At 41.2% G+C, this 13087-nt stretch overlaps 1 protein-coding gene across 3 annotated transcripts in view; it reads left to right on the top strand.

Annotated features, from left to right (window-relative positions):
* The first annotated feature begins 5240 nt into the window (after positions 1–5240).
* LOC140314663 (SPRY domain-containing SOCS box protein 4-like) overlaps positions 5241–13087 on the top strand; it is a 33357-nt gene continuing 25510 nt past the window's right edge. For 2 of the 3 annotated variants that reach the window (XM_072392987.1, XM_072392988.1), the window contains exon 1: positions 5253–5616. The gene's annotated coding sequence lies outside the window, so the exon portion shown is untranslated. Of the gene's footprint in view, positions 5617–13087 lie in introns of all 3 variants that reach the window. The other variant, XM_072392989.1, reaches the window with a different exon arrangement.

Genomic DNA, 13087 nt, shown 5'->3' with positions numbered 1-13087 from the left:
ATCTGCTAACAACACTAGTGTTCTTGGAAAGATTCAAAGTGGGTCAAGACTGGTTGGGCCTCAATTGTCTGCTGATTATTGGGGACACGCTGTATAAGGACAGCAAGAAACAAAAATTATAATGGAGCCAATAGAGTGTTATGAACGGTACTTTGTTAACCTCTGTGATACTGCAACATCTTTGACCGGCTCTGTTTTGTTGTCTGACTTAATCTTTAAAAAGGGACTTTGGATATTAATCGCAATCACATAAAGATAAAAGTCCATCTTCGGTATCTCGTACTTTTCATTTTGCCTTGGCTTTTTTTCCCCTTTAGCTCTTTCACATGCATTCCACTGAAGTAATTCGCATCTCAAACGAACTGTTGAAAAAAAAAATCATGCAGCTGTCCTTAAATGGGCAATCTGAAGATTTTCTGTTACATTTTCATGGTAACTTAAAAGGGCCAATATTTTACCAAGCTATGGCCAACAATCCTAACTCTCTATTGCTTGGCTTAGATTTAAAAACATAAGGCCATAAGGCTTCTATGGCAGAACAAATGCCCTAAAGTTTCACTGAGGGGAAATGTGTTTTGTTTAGGTTACTTTTATCCGTGACACTATAGCAAGAGGAACTCTGTTTCGCTCACTGATGGCAGGTGGATGACAAAGGTGACCCCTGTCTCCTCCATCTTCTCTGGTTCTGTAAAATCAAAAACTCAATGGAGAAAGGACATAACATGATTTCCTCTTTAGATTTCAGACAGTCCAGCAAACTTTGTGGCAGTGCTGAGATGTCTGCAGTTACCCTGTAGGAGGCTCCACATATCAGGCAGGATACATGTTTTTTTCATTATGCAGTTGGCCGATTGTGCAAAGAGAAATTAAGTACTTAAAAGCATGTTTCAGTGTAGCATAGGTGTCTGATTCAAGATGAGAAGGCAGGATTTAAATGAACTGGTTGGACAGGTCTATATTTGGCTGAAGGATAATTGGGGTAAGTTTTGTCTTATTTTAAAAGCAGTACAGACATGTGATGTAGGTTTGTAAGAGTGGAACTGTGTGGGCATATATTGTTTGATTAAAATCTCAATGTTTATTTGCATATAAAGAGGAGAGGTAGGAGAGATCACAACTGGTCGTTTCAGACATATGTATAGACAGATTGTAACAACAGGTATAGACTGACAGAATTTCTTTGTACGCTCTAAGTACTACCTGGAGCTGCCCCCTTCTAATTGGATCGCTACAGGTGCAAACAGGTAACATACAGAGATTTTTAGGAAATGGTTGTTCTGATATATTTATGTAAAAAAAATCAGTGTTGCTGTAAAAAAAAAATTTATTAAATCGTCAGTTAATTGAAAATATATCATGATACTTATTCAGGTCTTTCTCTATGTTTTGATTGAGCACCCCCAAAGTAATCTCCCTTCAATGAAACTACGTAATCTTTTTTTTCTATTGAAATCATACCTCTCATGCCATAAAATAACTTGATGTGATTCAACGGGCAGAGATATGTGAAAATGAGCCCAGCTTCATCGCTTCACTGATTGCCAGCACGCACAGATACATCCGCCTAACATCAATATCATTCAATATTCAGCTTGTTGATTACACTCGGCCTATCAGCAAAGGATAACACTTAACCAATGGCAGTTTCTCTGATGTTGCATTGACTTTGGCCTGAAAGTCTGTTAGGATTAGCCTTCTGCTGCAGGGTCAACAAATATCCAATAGGTGGCAGCCTAATTCCACCCAGGCGATCTAATTTTCACAAGAACGTTTTGCTTGTCCAATTTAAGTAACAAAAAGGCATTGATAAAGTATATAGACTTAGACTTATGCCCATTTTCAGATAAAGTATATAGAGTTTAACAAGCTAAAAGGGATTTTTCTCATGTGAAAGGCTCTAATATGGGTTTCTCAATACATTTGTGTGAAAGAGTTTGTGCTCATTCAAAGATGTTGTGAAATAGGAATAAAATACCAACTATTCTGTTTTTTCTCTTCTAATAATGCATATCTTATCATTTTACTGATATCAAAGGAAGAAAAAAAACAGCAAAAACAATTAGTATCAGCTATTGTTGGACAATTTATTATCTGTATTATTGTTATCTTTATCACAATTTCACAATCAGTGTATCTCTAACCTGCAGTTCTCTTAGAGTCACATACCAGTTCCCCAACATGGGTTTGACAGTGTGAGGTTTTTATTGCATTTATACAAACATGAGTTGTCTTCAGTTTGGAACCATGTTAACTTCACCTGTCCCTCCTCTCCTCAGCAGCATGTGTCTCTTATGTATTGCACACTAAGCAGCTAAAATCAGAGCTGCAAGCAGAGGAAGCCTAGAGAGACACAAGGAGAGAGGAGTCAGCACACACACACACACACATCAGACAAAGACATCCTTGCTTTGGAGCCATCATTCGGTCAAATGAGCATTGTATGTTGTGTAAATATCTGTCCATCCATTTTCTATTGCTGCTTAATTCAATTCAGGGTCACGGGGGGCTTGGATTTATCTGAGCTGTCATTGGGCGAGAGACATGGTACACCCTGGACAGGTCGCCAATGTATCACAGGGCCTCACAGACAGACAAACAACCATACACGCTCACACTCGCTCCTAGGAATAATTTAGAGTCACCAGTCAACCTAAAATGCATATTTTTGGGTGGTGGGAGGAAGCCGGAGTACCCAGAGAGAACCCACGCAAACACGGGGAGAACATGCACACACATGAACTCGTCAATCAACACATCAATGACTGAGAATGCTGCGGTTATAGTGGCATCCAATTGGCCCTCCCCCCAGCTCTTGATGAAGATTTTGTAACTTTCTAAAAGAAACGTGTGAGAATGACATCTGATTTTATGTGGAAATGCTCACACAGCCTAAGTTTTATTTCCCTCATGAAACCTGTGCAATAGTACTTTTCAGGAGAACATTATGAGTATGAGCAAACTAAATAAATGATTGTATCATTTGACTTCTGGAGGATTTTCTTGAAAGAATTCATGCACTTGACTCTGCCCAACTTCATGCTATTGAAGCCAATTGTGTTATTGAAAGGGATTGTTTTTTTAATCTGTCCATCTGTGTTTTATCAAGATTTGGATGAATAAACCTCTGGTTGCATTTGGTTTACATTTGACAGTCTCTACTCATGAGACTTTATTTCAAGATCTGACACTATGAAAGCAGCAGATGGGACACACACGCACATACTAGTGTGAAATATACAGCATACAGATTAGCAAAAAAGCAGTAGAGATTTGCATTGTGTGAAAATAAAACAAGAGTATGTAGGACCTCCAACTCAACAATGTTTGCAGTGTGTTGCAACATACTAACGTTGACACTCACATCGCTCCTTATGCAAATGCAATGGAAAATTCAGCTAAGTCGAGACAAAGCACTCCCTGTATCATCTGACATGCAGAAATATTTTGGTTGATTCAGTGACTGCTTGAAAGCCAGAACAGCCTTCATTTGTCATTGACTCTATAACAGGTCCTGGGAGAAAGATGTGACGTGAGAGGGAAGACATAATGACAGACACGGAATGAAAACACCTGATTTGGAAGAGTCTGTAAGGGGACTTGGGGAGGACTTGGTGTAGGTTGGTGAGAAAAGTTGCGGAAGGTTTCTCAGAAGTCAGCCCTGAAAAGCAGGCAGGCACACACATGCGAACTCAGGAGTGTCACAGCCTCCTTGGCAGACAGTAAATATGCACAAGGCCTGTCCTTACACAACCCAAGAAATTCACTGTGTGTGTACACAGCATGGGAGTATGAGTCATAGTCAGTTGAAGATGTCTTTGTCTTACTATGATCAGCTTTTTAACTTGCAAACAGAGTTTTTACTGCTTGAGGTGACAGCTTATGGATAGATCTTTCCCCCTGTCCCAGTCTTAAGCCCCCCCACGTCCAGATGGCAGCTTCATACATGAATTGATGGACAGGAATGATGTGGCATTGATCTCCTTTACCAGCTCAGCTAGAAAATGAGTTGTTTTTATCAAAACTATTCAAATATGGCCTCAATGACTCATAGCAGGAAGGAAAGGAAATCAGACTGAAATTAACTTCAACTTCAGCTCTCTAGGCCTCTTTGGAATTGATTTGAGGCCAGTTATTGCGGCTAACTGTCCAAATCAGTCTTACTCAGCTGTCGCAGTAGGCTAAACACGGCAGATAATTGATGACGCGCACTAAAATGTATCTTCTTCGTCTCTTGTTTCTTTATTTTCCATGTCTTAACATAGCATGATCCATCAAATATTATTCAGCGTATACAAGAAACCAAAAACCATACATAGAGAACATGATATGACTTACTTCGTAGCTGTCAACAAAACATTTCGCTCCAGAACCCCTGAATCTGATTGAGCAAATAAGTTACTTCACATAAAGAAATCCACTGGATACCCTCTACACAATATAGTGATTAAACAATGCAGCGTGTTCAGGCAGAGGCTACTTCAGCTCCACTGCAACATGAAGCTGTACAGGATGTCATTCCTGTCTACAGCAGTAGCAATATGCAATGACTTTTATTCTATGTTAGGTAAGCTTAGGTGTAGAGCCTTGTGGTTACACTTAAAGCTCTGAGCACTGAGTTCAGACAAACCCTCTGTGCTTATGTCATAGTCAGATGGTTTAGGAATATATGTAAAATCGAAGCTTGCTAACACATCTGTTTAGGTCTTATCCGTGAAACAATCTACTACCACTTAAAACCTGTTTCAAGCTACTTTTTCAATGGGCTTAATTTTCATTCAATGTGGAATCTGACAATGAAGTGTTAAAAACATAAATGACAAAAGGATGCTAAGAGGTCCCAAATATATGCTTTGAAATTTCAGTGTAATTTCTCATTGAACTGCTATATGACATAAAATGGAATCGATGAGAATATCTGGCGCTCCAAGTTAATGTAAATATACCTCAAAAGTAGCAGACATTTCGTGATCATACTCGGTGTTAAACTATGTAGGGCATGAAGTGCCTCCACCCTGCCTCGGTAAAAAAAAAAAGAAAAACTTAACAGGAAACACAGTAACGATACACAAGAAATAAAAGCATGAAATTAATCACTTGCATCACTGTCAGCAACACAAAATGCACAAAATACTCCACAAAACTACCTCCCACTTTTTCATACGACGCCATACACACTGAACGCAAATGCGCTTTGTTTTGCTAAATAGCATCTTTGCTGAGGTGTGTTTTGTTGACGTCGTGAAGGGGAAACACGATATTATTCTGGCTAACTTGACGTCAGTCACCTTTTCTTGATCCCTACTCTGCAGCCAATCAGAGGCTGTCAGGGACACATGAACGGTGCTAATATCCACGGAACAGGCAGCAGCAGGCAGGAGGAACAAAGAAAGAAAGTCACAGCAGCGTGTTAGGCGACCTTTCACTTTTCTGTAGTACGGACAAAAACAGATTTTGCTTTGGTGTTTTTAATTATTGTATGTAACACTTCTCTCGAAGTATTGAATTCCGAAGAACCACCATCCCCGAGGAGAGACAAAACTTGGCGTCGTGAGAGGTTTGATCGGATCGTCTTTCTCGAGACCTTGCCTTGATGCGCTCGTTAGAAGGCTGCATATGGTGAGTTGATTTTTCCTCAGCAGTTAAACCATCACCACGGTATGAAAATTAGCTGTAAAACTAACACAAATAGCACTTACACGGCGCCGTACTTTTTAGGGAAGCAGAAAACTCCTTAAAGTCAAACTTTGTTTTGAGGCAGTGAAAGCATCGATGCATTATTTTCACCTTCAGCCAGAAGAGATCGTTTTCCAAACTCTGCGCAGAAATATCTTAGTTGAGTACTTCGTAACTTGTTGGCGAAGTCCTCTGGAGGAACAAAGCCACATGGTTATTTTTCTTATTCTTGAGTTTTCAGCTAATATTTCGGCCGAAACTATTACGACAAGTTGGTTATTGTATTTGACTAAAACCGTCTAACCTGTGGAACAGCAAATACTGGTGTTGCAGCAGTGTGCGCGAGATGTTTATACATGTTGTTGTATATACGCGTTTATAGCCTTTATTTCCTAATGTGTACAGGTAGAAAGTCACACATACGCAGAAGCATTGAGGAGACATTGGAACCACTCAAGCGGTGCTAAATTATGCAACGTGTACAGGTTATGTCAATATCAAATGACTTGTTTCAGAATGGAGGTTTTGGCTTGGTGTTTGTATCCATTCATGGGGAACGGTTCACGGCATTTTCGAGAGCCAATCAGCTGCCGTTAAAGAACACTTATCTTGGCCTCGTTCATGCATTAACGATACTTGGAATTCATAGTACATGGCTCTGGTGATCCTCGTGTCCTTGCAGGTATTTTGCAGAGAGTTAAACCGGGCAGGCTTTTTTTTTAAGTGGACTTTTAGTGTTCTGATAAAGTTTGCCTAATATCCAAGGCTACGTGCTTTGAATGTAACTACACCATCTGCTTTGCCCTGCTTGGCATTGGCAGGCTACAGTCCAGATCAAGTGTTAGAAGAGATTTGTGTGGGTGGACCACAGCAGATGGTGAGATGGAGAACATAGCTGGCTGATGTGGTGGCTAGGCTTACTGTTGTGGTTGTTGGGCTTACTTTCAGTAGGAGCTTGTGTAATAAAAAGCTAGAATCTTTCCCCATGGAAGCTGTTTCTCTTGGATAACGCGGTATTGGTCAGAATGAAAAATGCTATGGAATGTTAATTAGCTGTTACACTGATAGCTAGCTCATATTCTCTCAACACAGATGAAATGCTGCCTCCTACATTCTACTTCCAACCATCTGGGCTTTTACCCTGTGGCTGTGAAGACATCGTTTGACCTCTGTTACCATGGGAATGGGTGTCATAAACATGACTAGGTCCGTGGTATTTGGAGACCAGCAGTGTAGTTTGATGTATTAATGTACGGTCTAAAAAGAAAGGCTATTGGTAACTTAACCCTTCTTAATGTGTGAGGTTGGATGTGGACTTAATGCATGCAGATTGCCTTTTAGGAATCTCATGGCATTTAAACTGAGCCCCGTCCTTCATTTGGGGCAGAAATGTTTTATTAGGTGGATGCAGGGAACATCAATCTAAATAACTCAGAGAATGATTACTGAGAGCAAACCCAAATGATTGACTTTGTCTTCCGTGTTCACTCGACTTTGACATTGCATGTAGCACCTGACTGATTAGGGACATGCAAAAATCAAATAATCTCTCAGAAAAAAAACCCATCAAACCCATAGTTACACATGAACTGCTGTCATGGTTCTGACTGATCTCTCTCTGAGTGGTTGAGTGGTCTTGGATATTAGATGGAGACTGATGTTAAGAGCTTTTTAATGATTTACCAGCCAACATCATTTACTTGTTTTTACAGAAATGTAAAGTGAGACCAAGTGTTTTTTTTATTTTTTTATGAGGATCGTGGCTTTTGCATGGTACTCATTTATTTGGGCTGGTGTTACTGTGGCTGAAAGCCCTTCAATTCACACTTGTAATTCTGATAGTACGAATACAACAGAAAGGTGATTAACCCTTTTTGAAAGAGGAGTTGCCATGATTATACATTTTAAAGTCATCTGCACCTGTTCAGGAGATATTTTCTTCTCCATTTGAGCCAATACCAGTGTTTTCTAAACTACACCACGTTGCAGATGTGCACCGCCTCCCATTAATGTGACAGAAACTAAACGTATCGCCTTTACATCCCGAGTAGGTCACTGTCTGCTTAAATATGAAGAAGAGGGATACAGCCACGGTACTCCTGACAAGCTAATGAGTTGTTAAGACACCATGCCATGATGTTTTACTGACAGAATACTGAGTACTATTAACTAAGTCATAAGGACTTGGAAATTAGAACCTCCTTTGATGTGCTGTTCAGTCTGATGGCAGAAAAATGGCAGAAATTGTTTGTGTGCCCCTTGGTTCTCAGCATGGCTCAATAAAATATCATGAATATGACCAGTGTCTGAATATCATCACTTTGTCACGTTGATGAATCCGTTAATATCGTGCATCTAATATCTGAAAATGGGCATAAGTCTAGTCATTTCCCTCCATCCCACACTCCCTCTAGTTCACACAGATGCAGTAGTAGAGGTGTGTGCTCGGAGCCCAGGCTGTTTCAGCACATGGGGGACTGCAGCCAGTGTGTCTGATGCTGACTCAGTAGAATGTTGATGTTGTGAAATGCCTTTAAGAGCAATCCATTGCTGAGCAGGGCTGGGCCTGGGCTCTCAGCGACGGCAGGTCATTTTAACAGGCCTGCAGCACCCTTGTGTTTGCAGAGTCTCATCACTTCAGTGGCTCGTTGGGCTGCTTTTAAACCACTGTCACACATGTTTCAGTTGCTCTTCCAGGCAGCTTAAATGATTGTGTGCAAGTGTCAGTGACTCTTCATACATTGGATTAATGCTGGATGCTTTTGACCCATTTGTCCACTGGTGTGTATGTTATGACTTACAAATCCAAATGAAATCAAAGAAAGAAACAAGGAAAGAAATTCCACAAGTTGTTTTTCTGACCTTGTTCCACTGACAGCAGTCGCATTTTCCTCTTGATTCGTAGGGTCATTTGGTAGGCTTTGTGTGCTACAGGGTATCATGAGAAGAGTTTAGCTCCGTCACTTGTGGGATCACTGGCTTCAGTGTCAGTATTGATTAGACGTGACATGAGACCTTTTTCTACTAAAAGCATTTCTAAAATGCATTCATCCATTTGAAGACAGACCTACTTGTCATGTTCCTCTTGGCAGAGAGTGTGTGAGTGAAACAGAATGTTAAGGCCTGTCACTGCACTAATCCTGTACTGGATTCTTCCCCAGCTGCTCAGCGAGTGATGGATTCTCCTCCCAGTGGAGAATGCTACGGAGAGAAGTTTCTGGGCTAGTTTATCTCTCACATCTGAGAAGGATGTGGTGTATAATGCTCCTTCTGGAAGAGGCTTCCACCCACATGTTACTATACTGGTATCCTGAAGGTTTGCATTTTATTGCCGCTGTAACTACTTTGAATGAAAATTACTTTTGACTGCGATTTCCTCCATTTTTTTTCCCGAAATGACCTTTCTACTGAATGTAGCTTTGCATGATATTATAATTTTGAACCCGAGAGGCGGTGACACAGATCTTCCATTGAGCTGTTTTTATAAAGCAGCCCACTTGCATGTCTGTAGCAACAACCTGTGCAGTAAAAGAATTTGACTATCTACACACTTTGAAGCATATTCCCTTCATCCTCATCTATTTTCCTGCCATAATAATCAGTCATGCAAAACAGTGTACCCAAAGCATAGGGTCGGTGGGAGGCCAGAGTCCACACACACACACACACACACACACACACACACACACACACACACATATATGTGTGTGTTTATGGTGAATCCTCTCACCTCAGATGACCCATTGTGCAATGATGTGTCTGGGTTAGTGCTGAGATACAGTCTCAGATGGCAGCCTGTCTTCTGTGCAGGGAAACATAAACAGGGCTATAACTGCAGCACAGTGTATACATATAGATTGTTTGTGGAAGCGGGAACAATGCCTCGTTATGTGATTGTAAAAGCATCACTATTCTTTGCTCTGCTCGTCTGCATTAATGTCATAGATATGGTTGCAATGTGAAGGAGGAGGTTGAGACTTGCTGAAGTGTCTTAATGAAATTTCACTGGCTCAGCTCCTCCGAGTTGTACGAGGATTGTGTTAAAATGTTTGTTTATATGGGCAATATTTTCCCAGCGAGAGCGCCTGCTGTAGTTTGTACAGCTATACACTCTGATAACCCTGCACAGGATAAGAAGTGACCTTTTTGATGTGTCGTTTAGGTTCTTCGGACAGCAAGAGTGATTATTTTTATTTTGACGGAACTTGAACCGCACACAAAGCTCTTTCTCTGGTTTCGATCGTCCCCGTCAACCAAGGTCGTTGTTAAGCCGTGCCGCACTGACATGAATAATAAAGTTGTCTCTCGTGCTCATTGATGGACACGACTGGGATCCCGTTACGCTGGTGGCGTTAAACATCTTTGGGTCCCCTACAAGATCTTTGTTCAGTTAGATGGCTCCATCGAAAGAAGCTCGTGTTAATACCCGTCTCTCTACCTTTTGCACATGAATGCTTAAGTTAGGTCAATTCTGTGTGCATGCAAAGCAAAAAAGGTACAAAATGTTTGTAAATGCATGAAGCTTTGGCTTTGGGGTTTATTGCAGTGTCAGTTACTTCTGGTTTCTGTGAGGTGTTTCAGTGTGACACGCTGCTGGGTCGCTGAGGGCTTTGTTTTGTGGGACTAACTGAGTTTTAAGGCTCTGGAAGATCAAAGCGGCACAAAAATGGAACAGACACTTTTTAAACATCGCTGTTTTTTTTTTTTTCTTTTTTAACCTTTCTTTCAAAAGTTTTAAATGAAAACCCATCGAGTCCTTGAGCGCAGCAGCTTATCGGTTCTCACTGTAAATTCACACCACGTTGAGCTGAGGCTAATGATTTCTAATCTCCAGAGCTGACGAGGCCGCGAGCTCTGTTACGGCAGATTGAGCTCATTTATCTGCTTAAAAATGACACAACACTTTTGATCTGCTGACATGCCTCCCAGTTAAGCCCCTTGTCATCAGAACCATCCCACGGCCTGCACGCAGAATGTGACAAATCTTTTCTAGCACGGCCAGATATACTGTTGATATCGACTTTGAGCTTCCTGTCTTTCCAGACGACATGCAGCACTGGAGCGAGTGGCTTCTGCCCTCTCTTCTCTGCAGATAAGAATGGGATGACTTTTTAAATTCCTCTTGTTTTCTGACACAGACTGGAATACTTCTCACAAGGATGCAGAGAGAAGTGGTGTGTTTTAGTTTTTTATTAATCCATCCATTTTCTATACCGACAGTCCGTTAATTGGGTAGCGGGTGGGCTGGAGCCTATCCCAGCAGTCATCGGGCGAAAGGCAGGGTACACCCTGGACAGGTCGCCAGTCCATCACAGGGCCACATAGCGACAAATGAGACAAACAACCATGCACGCTCACACTCACTCCTACGGACAATTTGGAGTCACCAATTAACCTGACATGCATGTTTTCTGGACGGTGGGAGGAAGCCGGAGTACCCGGAGAAAACCCACGCATGCACGGGGAGAACATGCAAACTCCACACAGAAAGGCACCAGGCAGGGATCGAACCTGAAACCCTCTTGCTGTGAGGTGATGGTGCTAACCACCACACCACCGTATTAATTTCTTTTTAATTATAATGGGAAGTTGGCCCAAACACTTGTTTTGCATACAAACAAGTCTGTCACAAGGGCAAAGATATAAATCGGCAGATGATCATGTTATTGTGTTCCAGCTCAGCAACGCTGACACTAATTGTGCTCTATGGATGAATTTGGTGGCTGAAGCAAATGCTCCTTCTGGGACATGAATGAGTGTAGAGTTTCCTACCCAATGTCAACACTTTTTTTTGCCATAACAAGCATCTAATGAAAAATAACCTTCGGTGACAGGCAGACGGAACACAGATGCGAATGTAAGTGAATGGGAGAATAAAGATTAAGTCCGTAGCTTCTATTGTGATGTAAATACCAAAAACTACAGAAGTACAGAGCTAAGTACTACACCCCAGAACACCACATGTATAATTCAAGAGAAAACAATGGAAGCGATGATTGCTGTTTGGAAGGAATGTTCCTCTGTTCTTTCTGGGGTTTTTTTTGCGATGTTGCAGTTGTTTTAAAGTTAAAGTATTTTTGAATCACCTTCACACTACCTGAACACCCTCCATGACTCTTTTTTTGTAATATTTGATGGCTGCTGTTTTAGCTGAAGTCAATGCGGAAGTCGGATCATAGTCACTTGAGACTGGACTGAAACACAAGGTTGGAAATCATTGCCTGCTCCCAGCAGTCTCCCAGTGGCCTTTTGCTGATAAAGGGTTTACCGACATCTCCCCTCGAGCCTTCTTGAGAATTTTCAAATCATTAAAATCTGCAGTTCTCTGTAATTGAAGCCCTCCTCGCTGATGGAAAGCCTCCTCCTGGGAGCATGTTAAGCTGTTGTACAGAATGGCTGAGTCAAATTGGAACAGTGCCTCAGTTGCAGCGAACTAACTGATTGTTTTGTTAGTTATCAGCAGGTAATGGAATAGCGAGGACACAGTAGAGCTTTTTGGTGGTACAACAGATGTGTACCTGTTACACTGAGCAGTTGTTGGTTGAAGGGCCCCAGAGAAGCCAACTTTCCTGAGAAAGAGTATACATTTCCTTTGAAATGTATTTCTTGTCTTCTTATACAGTCTTGGTATTGTTTTGTATGTTATCAATACTGTTGCCTCTGTTTATCCCCAGTGTTGTACACGAGCTTTTGATCAACTGGTTGGTTTAAAAAAAAAAAAAAACTTTATTGTCAACCCAGTTTGACTTCATCATACTAATGTCCTATTTGACCAAAAGCTTAAATTTGCTATTTATATTTAGAAAGGTGTGTTTCAGTAAAGCTGTATAATGCAAACTAGTTTCTTCAGTGGCTTTGTTCCTGTGCTGATGATGTTTTGTTATTCAGATTGCCTTGCCTTTTATTTTCCTTCCAGCATTCCTCATCGGCTGATACTGGAGCTGTGTGTGTCGGGTGGAGGGGCAGTGGTAAGCCACCCTGCTGTTTGGTCAGACCACACATTCTCAGTGCCTGGATCAGTTGGATATATTTGTTTGTCAGTTTAGAACAGATGCTCCCTGCTTCTATCATAATACATCAGTAGAAGCTTTCTCTGAAAACTCTATACCTTTACCTGAAACACAGCATAGTAATTTTAGCTTGTTGGTTAATCTGTATTTATTTACTTTGTACACTGCTATGCATATTTTTCAATGAAATATGATTTGTCTGTTTGATACATATGGGAGAGCTAACGGAGGGATTTCTACACAGGCACTTTACTGGGACCACTTCATCCACTTCACCCCACTCACACAGCACGTCTTAAGATACGCATAACTACGTGCTTTCTAATCATTCACACACATTCATACCCCCAATGATACACTGGGGGGCAATGTTTCAGTGTCTTGCCCAAGGACGCTTCGACATG

The sequence above is a fragment of the Leuresthes tenuis genome, unplaced genomic scaffold, assembly GCF_036924035.1.
Source record: "Leuresthes tenuis unplaced genomic scaffold, fLeuTen1.0.hap1 SCAF_9, whole genome shotgun sequence".
Classification (NCBI taxonomy): Eukaryota; Metazoa; Chordata; class Actinopteri; order Atheriniformes; family Atherinopsidae; genus Leuresthes; species Leuresthes tenuis.
Note: the sequence above shows the minus strand (reverse complement) of the source record. Positions and strands in the feature narration are given on the sequence as shown.